A 20,760-nucleotide genomic window follows, 5' to 3' on the forward strand; every position below is an offset into this window, starting at 1 on the left:
TACCAGTATCCTGAAAGAAATTAATCTATGTACAGAAAGAAACGCCACTATATCAATGACAAATTATCCATGGTAGCCTTATAGTAGTTAAGGCTTGGCACAGTCTGAACTGAATGATAGTTAAGCTGGCTAAGAAGGGTGATAATTCTTTCCTTCCTTTCTTCATTGGCTTATGTATTTATTCCTTCAACAAATATTTTTTGACCGTCCCTGCATGCCAGGCATATACCAGGTGCTGGACACACAAAGATGACTAAGACACCAGTGTCTTGTTATAGATCATGCAGCTCCAAACCAATGCATGCATCAGGGCCTGATTTGTATACGTACACTTGCTTCCTACTTTTAAAAATTAATATGTGAAAATCTAAACTTAGGAAAAATAAATAAGGAAGTGATGTTTCTGGTTTCCACAAAACTTTCACGAAATAATTCACCTCTGGGTTCTTTCAAATAGTAAATCCCTTTAGGGCATTTAAGAGTTACTGATGATTGATCATGTGATTAAGGGATTACACAGTCTAATGCAGTGTGTAGTTCTCAACTCTGGTTGCACATTCAGATCACTGTAAGGAGCCTTTGAAACATAGTGATGCTCAGGCCCCATTTCAAACCAACTGCACAACAATCTGTGGAAGTTGGAATCGGGCCTCAGTATTTTTTAGCCTTTCTGGGATCAATCTAAATGTGTATCTGGGGTTGAGAATCACTGCACTAAACCAAGAGTGGTCTAATTCCTACCAGCCACTTGTTTCTGTTAATAAAGCTTTATTAGAACACAGCCATTTCCATATATATTGTCTGTGGCTGCTTTCACACAACAAAGGCAGAGCTGAGGACCTGCAGCAACTGCATCGCTGAGCAGCGTGACAGGGACCATAGGGCCCACAGAGCTGAAAATATTTACTATCTGGCTCCTTACAGCAAACAGATTGGTGATCCCTGGACTGAAGAAAGGAGAGACACAGAAAGCTCAAAATGTCGAGCATTCAATTGTCTGCAGCTTTTTTTTCAAGCATATAGATAACGCAGCTATTGAAATTATTCTGACGGTTAGTGAAAACAATTTATTCCACTTAATAAAATTTGATTTACATGCAATTTTTCAGAAGTATGCTCTTAAATGGGGCACCATTAAGCCCCTGGACTTTCAGCTTTAAACCCGCTGCGGTGGTGCTGGAGCTGGCCCTCTGCAAACCACATTTCAGCTGGCCGGCAGCGCTGCATTAGGCCCTGCCAATAGGGGGCGGAGAGGAACATTTCAAAAGTGGAGGAGGACCAAGAGATGGGCTCCTTCCTGCTTGCTTTTATTTCTGTCCGCATCATCCTGGCCATGCTTCTTTATCCTCGCCACGGCAGTTCATTCCAGTAGCAACAGTTGAGTCCACTTTAAAATTTTGCTGACACTCTCAGAACCAACCTCACAGAGTACCCTTGGAGATATCATCACTCACAGGCAAAGTCCTTTTCTTAGAGTTTTAGGTCCCAACCCCATGCACCTCTTCTCCCAGCTCCAGAGGCTAACACCAGCAGAGCACTGCCATCTCCCCAGAGGCCTCCAGTTGCTACCTCCAGGATGCATGTTTCCTTTTTGCCTTTTATTTTTCCAGTGCTTGCGGTATTATTTATATTGAATTCTCTCTGTTAATATTACTGGTGTGATTTCTATCTCGTGTGTGAGAGAGTGCTGTTGCCTACTATAGGGATCATAAATTACCATTGTACCCTGTATTCTATAAAGCTTGACGGATTCAGACTGTTGTGTGGGAAATGGAAGGCTAAATTTGAAGACATTATGCTCTCTCTAATATAATCTACCTACATATTCATTAATAATGTCTTATTTATGCACTGCATAAAAGAATGAGCTTTGTCACTGTGCATGATATGGTTCGTGACTTCTGAGGAAATGCCTCTTTTACTCTTGTTGGGAATTCATGAATAAGAATTCACTGCATGTTTATAACGGTATATGCTGCAAAGATGTGATTTGGTGCCTCTAGGGGATATCCCACCCCAGCCCGGTCATCCCTAAAAGATAAGGGTCAGGTAGAACATGGGTAAATCAGATAACTTCTATCCATTCGCTGAACCCAGAATGTAATCGGTCATTTCATCTTTGTAAATAAGCTAAAAGCTGGAATTTGTTAAGATGGTATTAGAGCCAAGAAAGGGACAAGTGAACTAGAGACAAGCTCTTCTGTGGCTTCTGTTTGGTCCATGATTTGTTCTCTCACATGAATCTTCTAAGCTGATTTAGATGGACTAGTTTATTTTCATTTCTTAGTTAAGTTTTCTTTTAAGAAATGGCTCATTTACTACCCTTAAATACAAAGAAAAAAAGGGGGCAATTAAACCCTGGATTTGTAGAATAGATAACAGGTCAGCAAATGACAGTCCACAGGCCAGATCTGGCTTGCCACCTTTTTTTGTATATAAAGTTTTACTGGAATACAACCAAGCCCATTTGTTTACATATTGTCTATGGCTGCTTTCACTAAAACAGTGAAATTGAGTAGTTACATCTGAGACTGCATGGCCCACAAAGCCAGAAATACTGATTCTCTGGTCTTCTACAGAATTTTACTGACCTCTGACGGAGAGGAAGAGTGACTGTCACCACAGTGGTATGTGCCAACCATTGGGGTGTCAGCCACAGGGCCCGGGGGAAACTCTGGTTCTCACGCTTTCCTTGGCAATTATGTGCTCAAACTAGAATGCCCTGCCAGCCCCTCTGTACCTATCAACCCCCTACTCAGCTTCTAAGCGCCTGTATACAATTTCTCTGTGTCATTCAAACTTCCCTGACTGTGCTTGGTGTCATGCCTGTCCCCTCCACTATCCATTTGTCTCCAACTGAATTCTTGGGCTCTTTCAGAAATTGCATGGAGTGTTATTCATCCATCTCTTAAAATACACTTGGCGAGGGCCTTGCACAGAGCAGCTAATTAGTAATTATGGTTTCACTGATCAACACTATCCAGAGGGACCCATAAAGCTGTCTCGGGCACCAAGGCATGTGTTTACTTTAGAAAAGGGTACTCGAGTTGTCATCACCTGCTATTGTTTGTGTCCTGTACATCAGGAACTGCCTTCAAGCCACCATCACCAAAACAGATCAGGTGATTATTAGATAAAAGACTGGGTCATGTGAAAATGAAGAATAGGGGAGAAAGTTATTCATCTTTGTAACCCTCATATTCCCATGTAATTCCTGCTTATATTAAGCATAATGGTATATATGCTAAAAGAAATAAGCTGGACTGATAGATGAGATAGGTAGGTAGATGGATGGATGGATAGATAGATAAACAGACAGATAGATGGTTGAAAATTTTTTAAGGTCCTAAAACAGCCTAAAGACTATATTTCTTCTCCCAGATGATTTCTGTTTTATTAAGAATTTTCTCCTGAATAACACAATATAATCTATCTTTTTTTTATTTTTGTTGATTTTTTGGGTAGACAATTTGTCTATGACATAGATGTCAATGTAATCTACCTTAAGCGCAATGATTTCAGATAGCATTCATGCTGAGATTTAAAAGCAAGCACAACATACAAGAAATGTATTTAGAAAAACTTCATCTGCTCAAAAGCTAAGAAAAACAAACAATGCAGAGGAAAGAAGGGAAAGATATAATTTATGCAGTTTTCTAAGTAGAGGGAATCTTGAAATGCCAAGTAATAATCCTATTAAACGACAAACATGAGTGACTCGTTCAAGTAGTAATCCATGCGACTGGAGTGCCACCAGGACAACGGGGAGCAGCAGCCCTCGATGTGCCCTGCCGCTCCACTGAGGCTTCTTTTGTGGCCTCTCGTATTTTCCCTTCTGTAACCCGATAAGATTTGTTTCCTTCAAAAGCTTATCAACCATCTCTTGAGTCACACTGCCTGGAGTGTGCTGATTGCCAGAGGTTCAATGCCCTAAGGCTCTTGTGAAAACAAATACAGGCAGGGGCCTCTATGATATTTTTTTCTACAGGCTCAATTAAATACCAGAGTGACAGAAAAATGAGAGAGTGAGAAGTGAGGGTATTGGGAGTCCTTTTTTAAATAAGATGTTCTTTGTCTTAAAAGTCATTTTACCGTGTCTGTCCAAGTAGTGCTTGGTTTGTAATAAGCTTTCAGTAAATATTTAGCCTACAAATTAAATGATATTCAAACATGATTGTTTGTGTGCATATTTATATATATTTATTTTTATATATTTACATAAATTTATAAGTTTATGTATTTTTATAAATTTTTAATAAATTTGTATATTTATAGATATGTTTATAAATTTATAGCTATTTATACAAATTTAAATTTGTGTATTTATCTATAAATATATTTATATAAATATCACATAGATTGTGTTAACAAGAGTTATAGGGCCAACCATACTGCCCGCAGAGTGTTTGGTATCCAGTATACAATGAAATAAGGAAGTTCAAGATTACTCAAAAATTTGTAGCCTGAAATTCTGAGACGGATAATTCAGTCCTTTTTGGTAATGAGAGGTCCATCAGAACATCACTTCCATGAAATCAAGGACAATACGATGCCTTGTTCACAGGTGTAGTCACACTCAATGTCACGGTGGCTGGCATAAAGGGACTCAACTATTTGTTGTATCAATAAATGGAGAGCATTACCCTCTCCAGACAAATGACCTTGGGACGTTGACCCATGAGAATCTTAGCCCTTCATGATGAGTTTTTCAGATTACCTTTATTCCTAAAAGACCTATCTGGTCATCATTAAAAGCCATGGAAGGAAAAGGGGGGAGGGGGTAGAGCTGCTAAGGACCACTCCACACCTGCCCTCCTCCATGATGTTAAGGAAAGTTATACCATTATCTTCTTTTGGAGATTTTTTAGAATCAGTATAGGTGAACAATCCCTAAAAAAATGAAGTAGCCCAACTAGGGGGAGTGACATTTGTCACTAGTGATCATCCCCAACACAGGGAAAGGCAGCTAGCAGCTGAGATCCCCATGAATGGTAACCAGTACTTGAAATGAGAAGCTCCAAATGAGTCTCTTAGCTCAGCGAGCTGAATGAAAACAAGATCGGGAAGAGAGGGTGACATTCCTCTGTTCTGTACACATTATGCTGGCTGTTGGAGAGCTCCCCATTTTTATGATCAATGTTCCTTCAAGGGATGTCTTTGTCATACAAAATGGTCTTCGATCTTGGGGACTAAGGAAATGCTTCTGATAAATTTAATCTAGTTAAAACACAGGCACCATTTATCACAAATAGGATATGAAAGAGAAATAGATGTGTGTAATTTTACCTTTGGAGGCTCTGGCTTCAGGACAAAAAAAGCACACAACTTCTTCTGGCCCTCACCCTTGACTGCACGTTGGAATCACCTGGGTCCCACCCCCAGAGTTTCTGAAGTAGCTGGTCTGGAGTGTGGCATGAGCATCAAGATTTTTTGAAGCCCCCCAGGTGACTCTATTGTGCAGCCAAGTAGGGGGACCAACCATCCCAGTTTGCCCAGGTCTGAGGGGATTCCTGGGATGCGAGACTTTCAGTGCTAAAACCAGGATAGTCCAAGGCAGACTAGGACAAATTGGTCACCCTAACCGCTGCTCTAAGAAGCATGTGTTTGATGAGGTTTGATGGAGATATGAAGGAAGGGGAGCAGCACATGTGTCTTAGCCATGGCAAGGTTGGCTGCAGAGCCAATTACTTACCACAGAGTCACAGAAGGTATCGAAAATAGATTTGTGTCAGATGGCATGTTCTGAATTTTATCATGTACGATTTCTTGGAAGGGCCAATACTTTTCATATTTCCTTCTTCCTCTGACTTTTGCAAGTATGATCTCATTCCTGAATGAAAATCTTGTTCCTGAAAAGAAATCTTCCACAGCAGCTGGATTCCCTCCCATAAGCCTGTGCTTTGGGAAGGCCGGCCCCTTCCTTTCCATTAGGTCAATGGTAATTGATAGTTGCCAATACTGGCCAACATTTCAGTCAGAGCAACTTCACTGTATCCCTCCTTTATAAATGCGTCTGATCCAGATTCTGACAAACTTTAAAGGCAATTAGGTAATGACAGTGATATAGGAAAAATGGGGCACGAGAGGATGGCCATGTCTCAGGTCCCAGGTGAGTCCCTGGGATGCGCCCCATCAGCTGTGGGTCCTTGGCTTCACACAGGAAAGAATTCAAGAGTGAGCCATAGTAGAGTGAAGGTAGATTGATTCAGAGAGATACATACTCCATAGACAGAGTGCAGGCTGTCTCAGAAGGCAAGAGACAGCAACGGAGTGACTTAGGAAATACACATTCCAAAGGCAGAATGCAGGCCATCTCTAGAGGGGAGAGGGGAGAGGTGGCAGCCTCAGAGAATGGGGTTGTCTAAGAGTGAGATCTGCCACGAGGTGTGGGGGTTGCTAGCGTCTATGGGCTCGGTAACTTCATGTGCTAACAAGTGGGCAGATGATTCCAGCTACTTTGGGGAAGGGGCGGGGTTTCCCAGGAATTGGGCCACCACCCACTTTTTGACCTTTTATGGTCAGCCTTGAAACTCATGGCACCTGTGGGAGGACCATTTAGCAGGTATTGTATTACAATGAGTGTATAATGAAGCTCAGGGTCTACTGGGAGTCGAATCATCCACCATCTTGGTGCTAATTGCTGTGTCATTCTTTTAATGGTGGTGCCCTGCCCCCTTCCCTCCTGGCTCAATGGTGACTCCTCAACCAGATCACTCTGGGAGAGTTGCCAAGGAAGGGGTGCATGGTCTCTCTCTTTCTACAAAAGATTGACAGAGAAATGCCAGTAAAGAAAATCCAAACCTCATCACACACACACAAAAAAACTTATTGTTATAAGTAATGACTCTTTCAAAGGATATACAAAAGCAAGAGACTGATCCCAGCTCAAGCCCAGTATGGCAAGACTATTGGGGGCTGCAGAAGGTTGAGGACAAAAGGAAATGTCACACCAGGAGGGGCCTCTTCTGACCGCTGGCCAAGAGGTGAGCTTTGCTGGCAAATGGGCCCTCCCCCACCTGCCAAATGTAGACACATTCAAAGGAGGTCTCCACTGCATGAACCAATCCTTCACAACCATTCAGACAGCTTTCTTCTTACACTTGTGGCGTGAGGAAAATCAGCCGTCCGGTATTGTTACAGGGGTGCTCATTTCCAAGCCAGTCTTCATTTCTGTGAGTAATCTTCCTAGGACTCATTTTGTGATAGGTTCATCTTAGTGCTTTTCCTGTGAGCCTACTTATAGACTTTTAGGCTGGGAAGACTGGCCCTTAAATAGACAAGTAAGAGAATTAGCCCTGCCTTTTGTGAGGTTAAGCACATCTTCCAGAATAAACAATGCTGAGGTGGTGACAAGGCTTAGCTGCCAAGTCCTATGTGCTATTTCTGGTTGATGATGCTGCAGCTTTATATAGCGCTAGAATGGGTACTGCAACCATGTTCCTCCACTCTCTGACTCCATATTGGATCTGTTCCTTGAGCTCTAACCCTGTGCTCTGTTCCCTGTGCTGAGTCTCGCTGGTTCTGCACCTTTTGTAAAAGAATGTTGCCTAGAGCCTGAAATCTACAGGAGAGCCCAGTCTCAACGTTCTGACCTCCAAGGGTGCAACACTTCTCCGTTCATAGAGAGAGAAAAAGTTGCAGAGCAGAGAATAACAATTGTCTTATTGAAGGTTGACAGCAACATTGTGACCTGACCTAGGTAGACAGCTGCAAGAACAAAGATTCCGACACCAAGAATTTTGCAACAACCAACCCCACCCCTTCCCCTTTTAGTATAAAATGAGCCTGAATTCTGACTTGGGGAAGATGGTTTTCCAGGACATTAGCCTGCCATCTTCTCAGTCTGCTGGCTTCCCTAATAAAGTCATTGTTCCTTGCCCCAACACTTCATCTCCTGATTTATTGACCTATTGCGTGGTGAGCAGAATGAATTTGGACTTGGTGACATGTCTGAAGTTACTTACTGAGCTTGTGGAACCTGTATTAGCTTCCTGGGCTCCTCACACAAGTCACAGAGTGATGTCACTTTGCACAGCCATCACAGAGAGGCACGGCTCCCCACGATGTGTGCTATTTCATCACCTAATAGCGTGGCGAGGGACTTTTACACTGATCTTGCTCATGTGTAAGATAAAGAAGTTGTTTTTTTTTTTCTAAGTTTGAAGGTTTTCTTTGACTTTGCCTTCAGGTCTGTGGCCTTAGAAAGGGACTGACGAGGAATAGGAAAGATGGTGGGGGGGTCTTTAAGCTGTGGCCAGCATCTGTGCAGGGTAAATTCTGTCATACCTGAGTGGAGGGAATTTTCTAGATCATGAATCAGAGCAAGGGGGGCTGGTGTAAGCTGGGCTCCAGGGGAGAGAAGCAGCATCATCTTGGCAACTTGTCAGTACCACTGAGCATCACTGCCTGTGTTAACGTGGAAGAGCCCCCAGGACAGCAGGAGGATGACGGGAAAAATTTTTTTTAAGCAGCGCAAATAAGAAATAAACAGAAGAGAGAATCTAATTAAAATAGAATAACTGAAGAGATGACTTCCGTTGCATTAAGAATATTTTTAGAAGCACCCTGCTAGCACTTTATCCCCGAAAACGCCCACCCCTCTCACCAATATATTAAAAAATCTCTAGGTACCTTCCCAAGATTGGACACTGGCCAATTCTCACTTGCTCTCGCTTAGAATAGGAACAGGATGTGCTGTGTCTGCTATTGGAAATCTTGAGGTTTTTTTTTTTTCATCCTTTCCTTGGTGCCCAAGTTCGGATTTATGATGTCACAGATGCTGTCTAGGTAAGCTTCCATTTTTTAATTTTTTTCCCATTTATTCTCATTTTTATTTCTAGGCCACCAAAAATACCAGAATTCAGCCCACTAAAACCATGAAAAATATGTATGTATGTTAGCTGGGAAGGATCCGAATCTGATTATACTAGTTCTTCATGGAGAACATTTTATGAAGGAATAGAAGCTGTAATTAAGTGTTCTTCCCACTTACAGCAATTTAATTAAAAAGACTAAGGTTATTGATTTTTTTAAACTATTAAAAGGCACCCATGCTGCTGGTTCCAGGCTGTTGCTGGCAGACCATGCACTCATGGAGTATAATTTTCCATTTCCTTCAGTACAATGGAACTCTTCATTAAATGCTTTCTCACTGTGGACAGATTGGTTTATAGTTGAAGCAAGCAGGGATTTATAATCCCTTGCTGCTATTTGCTTACCCTTCAATTCAGATTCTGCCAACACCACACAAATTTATCTCCTTAGCTTGGAAAGGACTTTGGATTTTGAGTGATTTTATTTCATGGGCTGAAGTAAGCTCAACAGAAGAGATTGTGCCAACCAAGTGGAGTTTAGAAGGACTGAAAAACCTCAGTTTGTTCAGGATCATACATAAATCAAGCCAGATGAGAATGGAAGAAATATTACCACGGGGCTGCTTGAGCATCCTTACAACGTGGCAGTCAGTTTTCTCCAGAGCAAGTGATCCAAGAGAAAAGCCAAGGAGGGAGCTGTAATGCCATTTAAGACCTAGTCTCAGAAAGCACACACCTGACCATAAGAATGTTGAAGAGTGAGCGGTGGCCCAGTTCCTGGGAATCCCAGCGCCTTCCCCAAAAGTAGTTGCAATAATCCTCCCACTTGTTAGTATATGAAGTTACCGAGCTCATAAAAACTAACGCCCCCCAACCTGTGGCCAGTCTCTCTTCTGAGTGAGAGAGACCGCGCTCTGCCTATGGAGTGTGTATCTCTCTGAATAAATCTACCTTTACTAAAAAAGAAAAAAAAAACCTCACATGCCATCACTTCTGCCATATACTCGTGATAAGAAATAAGTCATTAGTTCACCTCATACTCATGGGGATGGGAGAGGTTTCATCTCTCAGAGAGGATATCAAAGAACGTGTGGACATATTTTAAAACCACCACACACTTGCTTTTCCCTCTACCTAAATTCCTTCTGTAAATATTCAAAGATCTCACTCCTCCACTTTATTCAAGCCTTAGCTCTCATGTCAACTATAAAGAGGTCTTTCTTGACCCCTCATTTCATCTAAAGTAGCATCCAATCCCTCTCAACACTATTTCTCTGCTTTACTTTTCTTCAAAGCAGTCTGTCATCACCTAACATTATTCATCCATCTGTGCCCTTCTATCTCTTTACAGTCACCCTCCTCCACTAAAAAAGGAGGCTCAATGTGGGCAAGAGATTTGGTGTCTTATCCATCACTGTAGCTCCAGTATCTAGAACACAGTAATTGCCTAATAAATACTCATTATTAAATGGATAAATGCATTCATTTCCTCATGTAGCAAACATTTATTGAAGATCAGCTATTTGCAAAAAGACACCAGGCCATAGGGAAAGGAGTTTACACTGGGAGACTGGGTGATTGGATCATTAAAACAAGTTCTCAACCTTCTGTGTGTTCCAGTAACATTTTCCAAAATGAGTTGCCCAGAGTATTAATAGGTGTTACTCCAAGAAAGGGTTCTACAGTTAATGAGAAACATTGGTTTAAACAAAATTAAACATTTTTTTATTACTGCACAACTTCTCAAAGCTTTTAATATGCTAATGTGCTATGGAAAGCCCCCAAAAGAAGAGAAAAATAAACTGGACTCCCCAAAGTTATCCGCTTATGATACTGTCTCTCATTGAACCCAGATGCAAGAGTTAGCCTTGAGAGGATGAGGTCAGTTCTGGAGCCAAAAGAGGTGAGCTGACTAGAAATAGAAATCTAGCGGTGAGAAGGGGTGAATGACCAGGAGGAGGGGGAATTCGAAAGCTCAGCTGCATATTCTGAGTGTTCTACAGAACGCAAGAGACGAGCTTGTCTGCTCGGAGTGAGGGAGACAGAAGTGACCCTAAGGCCTTGAGAGATGAAGAAGATGTCTGCAAAAGCAAGAAAGGAGATGTAAAGGAAACCGAGCCACTGAAAGGGCCAAGTAGAAGCCAGAGGGGATGGATTTGTTTTTTTGTTTGTTTGTCTGTCTGTCTGTTTGGAGTGGGGAGCTAATTAGGTTTATTTATTTATTTATTTATTTATTTATTTATTTATTTATTTATTTATTTATTTATTTATTTATTTATTTTAGTGCAGGTACTGGGGATTGAACCCAGGACCTTGCACATGCTAGGCTCACACTCGGCCACTGAGCTATACCTCCCCCTAGAGAGGGTGGATTTGGAGCAGTCCCAGCCAGTACGTCTTCATGACTTCCTCCCCCCGTGCAATGACCACTGCATGTGAATGAAAAATGCAAATTAAAATGGAACTCGGTGGCTTGAATTGATGTAACAAAGTCTCCACATGAGTTCAAGAAGGAAAGAAGTCTATAAAGATCAAGTAGGAAGCACTGAAAGGGTGCGCCCAGAGTGAAAGCGGGAGGAAGGACAAGCAAGGGCCAAATCGGTCATGAAAAATAAAGAAAGGGGCAAGAACAAATGGCAGCAGGACACTGGGGAATAGGTAGGGGAGAGTTTGAGAGACGGCTGATAACAACCTCAGGGTCTAAGGAGGGAAGATGTGGATTCAAGGTCACGTGTATGGGCTGTTCTGATGGACGATGCGACTCAAATTGGGAAGACACTCGGGAATGGTTGTAATGGAAGGAAAGTGAAGGTGCCTCTGAAAGGAGGAGCTTACACATTTCCTTGGTTCCTCATCCACCCATCTCTTCTCTTCTGATGTCCTTTAGGTGCAGGAATCCTTCATCTTTGGGTCCTTGGCTCGGAGCTCTGTGCCTGGAGCACAGTGGGATCATCAGAATACCTGATGGATGAATGGAGGAAAGACTGCTTGGATAAACAGGTAACGATGCAGGGATTAAAGCTGCCAAGGGTGTTGACAGGACAGTGGTGGAGGCAAACCCAGGGTCCTTGTGCAGGTGTCACCAGTGAAGTGCATGCACCCTGTCCGTGGTGTGACATCATTTAGGGAGCCTTGTTGAAATGCTCAGTCATTTTCATCATTCTCGATGCTGGTGTCTTGACTTAACTGACTGGATTCCTAACTACAGCTTCTAGCCCATTACTCCATACCTTGCCCGTCTCAATTTCTCTTCTCCTTCCCATGGAAATCTCCATCACTGATGGTGAACCTAGAGCCCTAAGAATGCCTCTGGTTTCTTGGCTGCCCCACGCCCTGACCAAGGCTGAGGACTCCTCCATCCTGGGAACACTGGCCAAAGAAAGAAAAAGTTAATCAAAAAATGGTCCAGGCTTAATCCTATGGATTTGAAAAGCCGTGAATTAGGGGATCACACACAACACATACCCAGTGTCATATCCCAGTGTTACTAACCATACGTGAAACTTCATGCCATTAGGAAATCAAACAAGCACGTCTCAGACTTTAGTGGATGTAAGAATTATGTGACTACCTTACCCTCATATTCTGATTCAGGAGGAGTTGGAGGAACCCAGACTCTGCATTTTAACAAGCACCCTCAGGGATGATCACGCAGGTAGTCTCAGATATTTTGAGAAATGCCACTCAAAGCTTATTGTGAACACCAAGTGAAAATGCCCCAAACTGTTATTGACACAAAATGTTACATAAAAAGCAGAAAACTTCGCCTCTTTCCCAAACAGTCTGCTTTGTCAATGAATTTCAGTATTGAAGAGATCTGGGGACAGCAGTCTAACCCAGAAGAAGGGACTTGTCATAAAGCTTAGTTAGCATAGCAAGAACACTGGTTTTTTCCTGGGACAGCATAGTTTTTGGAGGAGGTTTGGCGTCATGTGACTGAGGAAGCAGATACGGAAGCACAGCCACACCTCGGGGTGTCTCCACCCTTGAGTTTACCACCAGGCTGCCACCTACCCGTCTGATTACAGCTAGTGACACCCCCAGGGGGGCACTTTGAGGAGGAACCTCGGGAGTTTTCTCAGAGCATTGATGACACAGGGCAACTGAAGAGAAGCTTTATGTTACCCAGGACATAGCTGTTCTACAGAATAGCAGCTCCTGGTGCTTGTGAAGTGTGTTTAGCATCCGATAAAATGAACTATATAAATGCAGAGTAATATTAATTGAGAACACCTTATCGTGAACACCAAGTGAAAATGCCCCAAACTGTTACTGACACACAATGTTACATAAAAAGCGGAGAACTCCACGTCCTTCCCAAGGAGTCTGCTTTGCTATTCTCTGGGCTCCAGCAGGGCAAGAGGACAGAGAGAGCCTCTGGGCACATTCACCAGCTGTTAAGAATCCATACCAGGGCCCTGGTCAGCACTTCCATTTCTTTTTTCCCAGAAGCTCATAAAGCACCTTGGCTGACCCTTCTCCATCACCTCCTAAAAAGACAAAAACACTGTCACCAACTTAGCCATTAGCAGGGACACGATCGATGCTTTGATTTTCTTTAGAGCTGGTTTCTCTCTATGTCACTGAGAGAATTAGCATCCGCATCACGTGTGAACTTCATTCTCTTTCAATCTCACTCACCTCGAGCAAAGCCCTCCAGGTCCTCGCATCCATTCACAAAGTCACAAAGTTTCCAGCATCCTTGAAGTTTGCCCCAATTCTCCAGCAACCCAAACCTCGAAGACAAGAGAGGGCCTTTTTCTGACAGCAGGGATATTTCTTTGTACACAGAGAGCAGAAGAAAAGGGGGAAGCCCTCCTCTGGAGAGAAGGTTTTAGAGTGTAATCAAATCTGCTCCTGGTCTCAGACACAAAAACCCAGAACTCGCCTTAGCGGTCTGCAGTGGCCTCCTCCTTTGTCTAAGAGGCAGGCAGTAATTGATTTGACCTGCTTTATGGGGACAGTCTCCCAGGCATGACCGAGTGCTAATTGCTCCTAATGAGGCGGCATTTCTAACTGACTGTGGTCTTGAGATTCCTGTCCTCTTTCCTCCAAGCGGCATCCCTGCCACTGGGTTACATGTAAACCTTCCAGCGAGCCCTCAGCCCTGACAAGCTCCACTTCCCCAGCTGCCGAGGGTTGTATTAAGAAGGGCAAATTCCGTTGCCTTTCAAAAGGGCGATCTGACTGAATGAGCAGCGTGTAAAGATGTACCGAGGCAATGCCGCTCTTGGGGAAGTGACTCTAAATGTTACAGGATCGCTGGAGATTACTTTCCTAATGACTTTCACTGATTCAACCCATTTCCCTCCATTCATCTCTCTCACCCAGAGGAAAACCCACAAGCTCCAATCCATGAAGAATGTTTTCTTGCTAACAGTTATTTTGGGGGAGGGGGGCTAACTTTCACATCAGTGCCTTTATGTCTCAAAATTAACACATGATGTCACTCTTTAAATGATAATCAATTGTCAAATTAATTTTAGCCCTCGGAAAGTAATAAATGCAGGCCCCCAGATCAGCCTTGGAATAAAAGATGTATTTAATACAACTACTGAGAGCAGGGGTCAGGAAACCTTTTCTGCAAAGCACCAGAGAGTAACTATTTTGGTCTTTATGGGCCATACCATGTCTGCCACTATTCAGCTCCACCACTGTTGCGTGAAGGCAGCCATAGACAGTATGTATGGGAGTGGCTGTGTCCCAGTAAAACTTTATTTCCAAGAGCAAATGTCTACTTGAATTTGGCCCATACTCCATCATTTGCCAACTCCTCCCCCAGAGTAAGCGTTCCCAAAATACATCACATCTGGATGTATACAAAATTGTTATCACAGAATGGCCCCAAAGGCCTGAATTCCCCTGTAAGTATTCATTTTACTCGGTATATTCCAGGTACCATGAGAACCATGGTTAATGTTTATGAGCCGTAGTTTCTTTACTTGTGAAAGAAGAGGCTGGACTCAAATATTCCTAGATTTTCTTCCAGTCTAACATGTATAACCGCCTCCAATTCTATCATCTCAATGTTCTAATCATGTATATTAACCTTCCAAGCTATTTCAGAGTTGATCACCTTCATTCCTTGGTTCTAATTTTTTAAATCAACCACAAATAACACTCAGAGACTCTTCTAAGAGCCAAGACCACCATGGATAAGTGCAAATATAAGAGCATGACCTCCAGTGCCCAGGATCTCAAAAAGCACCCCCAACTCCAAAGTAGGAATTCATTCCTACATACTCGTTGCCAGCATACGTTCTCTTGTCTTCCACGGGCTCTTCTTCACGGATCCCTGCGAGACTAATTCCACATTCATGCTGCATCTTTCCCCTGTCCTACCTTCTTCTCTAGGTAAGGATTCAGCACATTTGTTGTATTTATACAACTCGAGTTGTTCTTGAACATGTTGTTTTTGTATCATGTGCTTGTGGCAAAACAATTAAGACCCTTTCTCTAAATGTCTGTGCATGTGGACACACTATGTGCACAACCTCAGTGGCAGCAAAAGAACTAAAGTATAATTGAGAGGCAGGTGTACAGCTGTTTTATGTTAGTGTTGAAGAATTAACGTTAATGTAAACAAGACGTAATAGCTAGGAACTGAGTTCCTTGGGGAATGTTCCTACTGAGTGTGGTAAAAGGAACTGTGCAATGTGATTAAGATTGTTTGCTTTGGGTTACTTTTAGGTTCTGGTTTAGTTTTACTGTTTTAGCTCTCTGTACTGACAAAGTCCTGGGATTAAGGTGCAGTCAGTTTGTCAGGGAACCACAGACCTCTTACTGTTATTGCTACCACAGATTACCCCCTAGTATATTTGCCTTGTTTTAGTTAGGCAGGGAAAAGTCCCTGTTACAACAGGTTGGGAGCTTTCTTTAGTACCACTGGTGGTACAAACAGGGGAAAGTGTGGCAGAGTTTATCAAAGAAAAGAGAACTTTTTGAAACTGAGAATTCAAAATCAACAGAAGCGCTCAAGAAACTAAACAATAGAGTAAGTGCAAAAAAATAAAAGGAAAAACACTACAAAGAGAGCAAAGGAATTCAGAACAGAGAAGATAAACAAGAGAAAGAGTCAACAAAACAAAAACCCAGCTTTATGAAGGAAATTAATGATAAACAAGCCTCTGGCAAGACAGATACATGGATAAAGAGAGGATACGCCAGTAAACACTATTATAGCCACATAACCAAAGGGAATGGAGACTTATAAAAACCACAAGGAATTCAATGAGTAAGTGCCCGCCAATAAATATGAGAACGTAGGTGCAGTGGGACAATATAACTTACGGTAGCTGACTGCAGGTGCTACTCGATACCTGTGTTCTTCTTTTCTTACTGGACACACAGCTGCACTCTGTTTCCCAGGAATACATCAGATTTACTAGAGTTCGTTTACACTTAGGACTGCAAGGTTGAGAAAACATCAGAAAAATACACTGATGTAATCTACCACAGAAACTACTTACCCGAGAAAAGTCATTTGACTGTCTCAACAGGAACAAAAAGAAAACACAAGATAAAATTCTTAGAAAACTGAAAAGAAAGAGGATCATCATTAACATCAAAAATATATTTTTAAAAATCCTAAATTAAATTCATATTTAATGGTCAAACCATCAAAATTACCCATTAAAGTCAAGAAAAAGACCAGTTCCTCTGTTTTCCTCACTATCGTTGAACATGTAATGGGGTCCCTAGCCAATGAAATAAAACTAGAAAAAGGGATTAAAGCAGATATGAATACTAGAAAGAAAGAGATAACTGATCTTAATTTGTACATGACATGATCATCTTGAAAAATCCAGACTAATCAATGAGCCATTATTAACAACTAGTAAGAGATTAGAACTAGCAAGATTACTGGTACAAATCAACATATCTCTTACGTATCAGCAATATCCAATTAGAGAGTGTATATACACATTTCAGTCAATAACAACAAAATACTGGAAGATGCCATGGAATACATTTAGCAATGTATGTGCAAGTCCTTTTTGGATGAATTTACAAAATGTCATAAAATGGCATAAAAGAAGACCCGAATAAATGGACAGAAGATCAATCTACTAAATATGCCAATTCCTCCTAAATCAGTCTGAAAAAAATGGAACTAGATAGTCTTCAAAAGAGTGTGTGATAAAAACGAATATATATATGTTCATATATGACTGAAAAATTGTGCTCTACACTGGAATTTGACACAACATTGTAAAATGATTATAAATCAATAAAAATGTTAAAAAAAAACGTGTGTGATACACAAAAATCAACTGACATCAGCTAGTATTTCTAGATTTGATTACATATCAATTTTTTATTGAAGTATGGTTGATTTACAATGTTGCATTGGTTTCTGGTGTACAGCATAGTGATTCATTATTATATATATTCTTTTTCACTATAGGTTATTACAAGGTATTGAATGTAGTCCCCTGTGCGATATAGTAGGTCCTTGTTGTTTGTCTGTTTTATATACAGTAGTTTGTATCTGCTAATCCCAAACTCAATTCTTTAAAAAAATTTTTATTTTATTGTGGTAAGAATGTTTAACATAAATCTACCCTCTCTCTTAACAAATTTTTAAGTGTACATTTTTATTGACTATAGGGGTACAATGTTGTACAGCAGATCTCTAGAGCTTACTCTCTTGCTTAACTGAAACTTTATGTTCATTGATTCATAACTAATTATTTCCCCCTCCCCCAGGCCCTGGCAACCACTTTTCCACTGATTTGATTCTGTGAATTTGACCATTTTAAATACTTTGTATCAGTGGAATCATGCAGTTTTTGTTTTTCTGTGACTAGCTTATTTCCCTTAGAAAATGTCCTCAGGTTTCATCTATGTTGTTGCATACTGCTGAATTTCCTTCTTTTTTAAAGTTGAATAGTATTCCATTGTGTATATATATACATACACATACATATATACATACATACCACATTTTCTTTATCCATTCATCTGTTGATAGACATTTAGATTGTTTCTACATTTTTGCTATTATGAATAGTGCTGCAATGAACATAGGCATGTTAACAAACCTTTGAGATCCTGATTTCAGTTCTTTTGGATAAATACCCAGAAGTGGGATTTATGGATTATATGGTAGTTCTATTTTTAATCTTTTGAGGAACTTCCACACTGTTTTCCATAGCAGCTGCATCATTTTCATTCCAACCAACAGTGTGCGAGAGTTCCAAATTCTCCACATCCTTGCTAACACTTCTCTTTTGTTTCTTTGATAATAGCCATTTTAACAGGTGTCAGGTGATATCTCATTGTGGTTTTGATTTATATTTCCCTAGTGAAGTTGAGCTTTTTAAAAATATACCTATTGGCCATTTGTATGTCTTCTTTGGAGAACTGTCTAATCAACTCCTTAGTTCATTTTTTAGATGAGTCCTTAGTATGTTTTACTATTGAGTTGTAGGAATTCCTAATGTTTTGGGGACTAACCCCTTATCAAATATATGATTTGTAAATATTTTTTCCCATTCTACCTTTTCACTCTATTGGTTATTTCCTTTTCTGTGCAGAAGCTTTTTAGTTTGATGTAGTACTACTTGTTTGTTTCATTTTTGTTGCGTGTACTTTTGGTGTCATATCCATGAAATCATTGCCAAGACCAATGTCATGAAGCTTTTCCCCTACGTTTTCTTCTAGGAGTTTTAACTTTCAAATCTTATGTTTGTCTTTAATTCATTTTGAGTTGATTCTTGTGTATGGTGTAAGATAAAGATCCAATTTCATTCTTTTGCATATGGATATCCAATTTCCCCTACGTCACTTGTTGAAGAGGTTGTCCTCTTTTTATTGTGCATTCTTGGCTCCATTGTCAAAGATCATTTTACATATCAATTCTTGTTGTATATCAGTTCTTGACCCGCTATCGTTAACAGTTAACCGTGTAGAGGGCAAAAATGACCTTTGCTATTCCCTTTGTACCTCTTACTATACTTACTCCATTACTTGATTGATTATACCAGACTCTGACTCTTTGAATGTAGATTCTGTGGCGATTTCATCTTTTATTTACTACAGTATCTAGTTCATTGCCTATAAGTGCTGAATAGATATTTATTGAATGAACAAAAACTGAATATTGACCAAAATTATGAATGCTTCAGGTACTATTGCAATATGCAGTTTCTTTCCTTTACGTACAAAGCTGACACTTTGAATTAAAAGCATTCACGTCAGTTCAGGCTCTAGTTTTACCACAGATAGCTCTTTGACTTGAAGCAGGTCACGTCTGAGTTACATATTCTCTAACTGTAATATAAAAGAGTTACTGTAGAAGGTCTCTTCCAGCTCTAACATCTTCTGAATAATACGAGGATAAATTTATGCTAATGCATGTTCAAGTTCTCAGCAATTCCTTCTTGTGATTATCAAGGTGTATTTTGGGTAGGAAGGGTAGAGATCAAGGGATATTCTGTAACCAAGAATAAAAGAAAGCTAATTTAAGAATGGAAGAAAGCTATTTGAAGTTGACAATATATGGCTCTCTCTTCTTCTACGTGATAGTTATGAACTTCACTTCCCACCTGAAGTTGGAGGTGGCCCCGTGACAGCTTTGCTCAGCAAATGTGTGGCAGGTGTCTCTTTCGGGTGCTTTGCCATGTTTTCTCTCCCTGTACCGTGATGATATGCCGTGTTCTATCTAGACTGATGTTGGTCCCAGGTTGAGGGTAAAGTAGAGAAAAATTCCCAGCCAATTCTTGAAAAGCACACAGCAAAAGAAGGAAACAAACCTTCATTGTTTCATGCCTCTGAATTTGGGGGGTAACTTTTGCCACAGTAAAACCCAGCCCTATGCAGATGAACACTGTATGAATGCCATGCTCCGATTTAGCAGTTGTTTGTTTACTGTCATAATATACTAGTTATCCTGATTAACTGTGGATGCACTGCAAGTATTTTATCTCTATGAATTATGTCAAGTTCCTTTCGAATAGAGAGATAATTCACCATTGTATCTCCAGAATTTGGAATGATTTTCCCCTCTGCTGTAAATTAGACAGAACGCAGTTATCACTGCAAAAAAGTTATGCTTGATTTCTTACATTCCAATATGGCTTTTTGAGTAGGGAAAGAACAGAATGGACATAAGACATTGACCTGAAAATTGGATATAACCCTGAGTTCGCTTGTAGATCTGAACAGGTGGAAAAAAAGACTGAAGGCAACTGAGACTCTAGGTCCAGATGGTGTACAACCCAGTCGTTATATTGGATTCGGCCTTTTGAATGCTCGTCTCATATCTCGGGCACGATAGGTACTTTGAAAACACAGGATTTAAATGTGCCCATTGTTTTAGTTATCTTTGGGTGTCCTGTTTACATTCACATGAATGATTGATTGTTTCATGCTAAACATGTAACAGTGGAAACTGTTACCACACACCTGGTCTCTTTTTTTTAATGAGAAGGGGAAAGATAAATATTTGAGAGCCTGCGATGATTAGGCATTTCAAATATGCTATCTTTTATAGACTTTTAATTGATGGAAAATATGCATACAAAACAGCACTTAATTCATGAGAGTATAGCTCTGAATTTTCAGACTGAATACACCTGTTTAATCAGCAGCCAGATCACGATACAGAACATGACCAGCACCCTTGAGGTCCCGCATCTGCCTTGTGCCAATTTCCAATCCCTTTTATCCCAAAGGTGACCACTGTCTTGATTTCTAATAGAATAGATTGACTTTGCCTGTTTTTGAAGTGTATGTAAGTGGAACCAGAAAATATGTACTTCTCTGTGTCGGGCTTTTTTCTTTCAGCATTATTCTTGTGCTATTCATCCATATTATTGCATGTAGCTGTAGTTTCTTCATTTTCATTGCACATAGTATTCCATAATGTGAAAATGCTACAATATATTTATCTATTCTAAATAGGCGGGCTAATGGGTGTTTTGGTAGTTTGCACTTTGAGGCT

General features: G+C 40.8%; 1 long non-coding RNA gene across 1 annotated transcript in view; it reads left to right on the plus strand.

The window, feature by feature from the left end:
* Window positions 1-20,760, plus strand: part of LOC135320082 (uncharacterized) — a 375,701-nt gene that overhangs the window by 336,041 nt on the left and 18,900 nt on the right. The window contains exon 6 of the long non-coding RNA XR_010379238.1: window positions 11,701-11,813. This is a non-coding gene — a long non-coding RNA (uncharacterized LOC135320082). The remainder of the gene's footprint in view (window positions 1-11,700; window positions 11,814-20,760) is intronic.

The sequence above is a fragment of the Camelus dromedarius genome, chromosome X, assembly GCF_036321535.1.
Source record: "Camelus dromedarius isolate mCamDro1 chromosome X, mCamDro1.pat, whole genome shotgun sequence".
Classification (NCBI taxonomy): Eukaryota; Metazoa; Chordata; class Mammalia; order Artiodactyla; family Camelidae; genus Camelus; species Camelus dromedarius.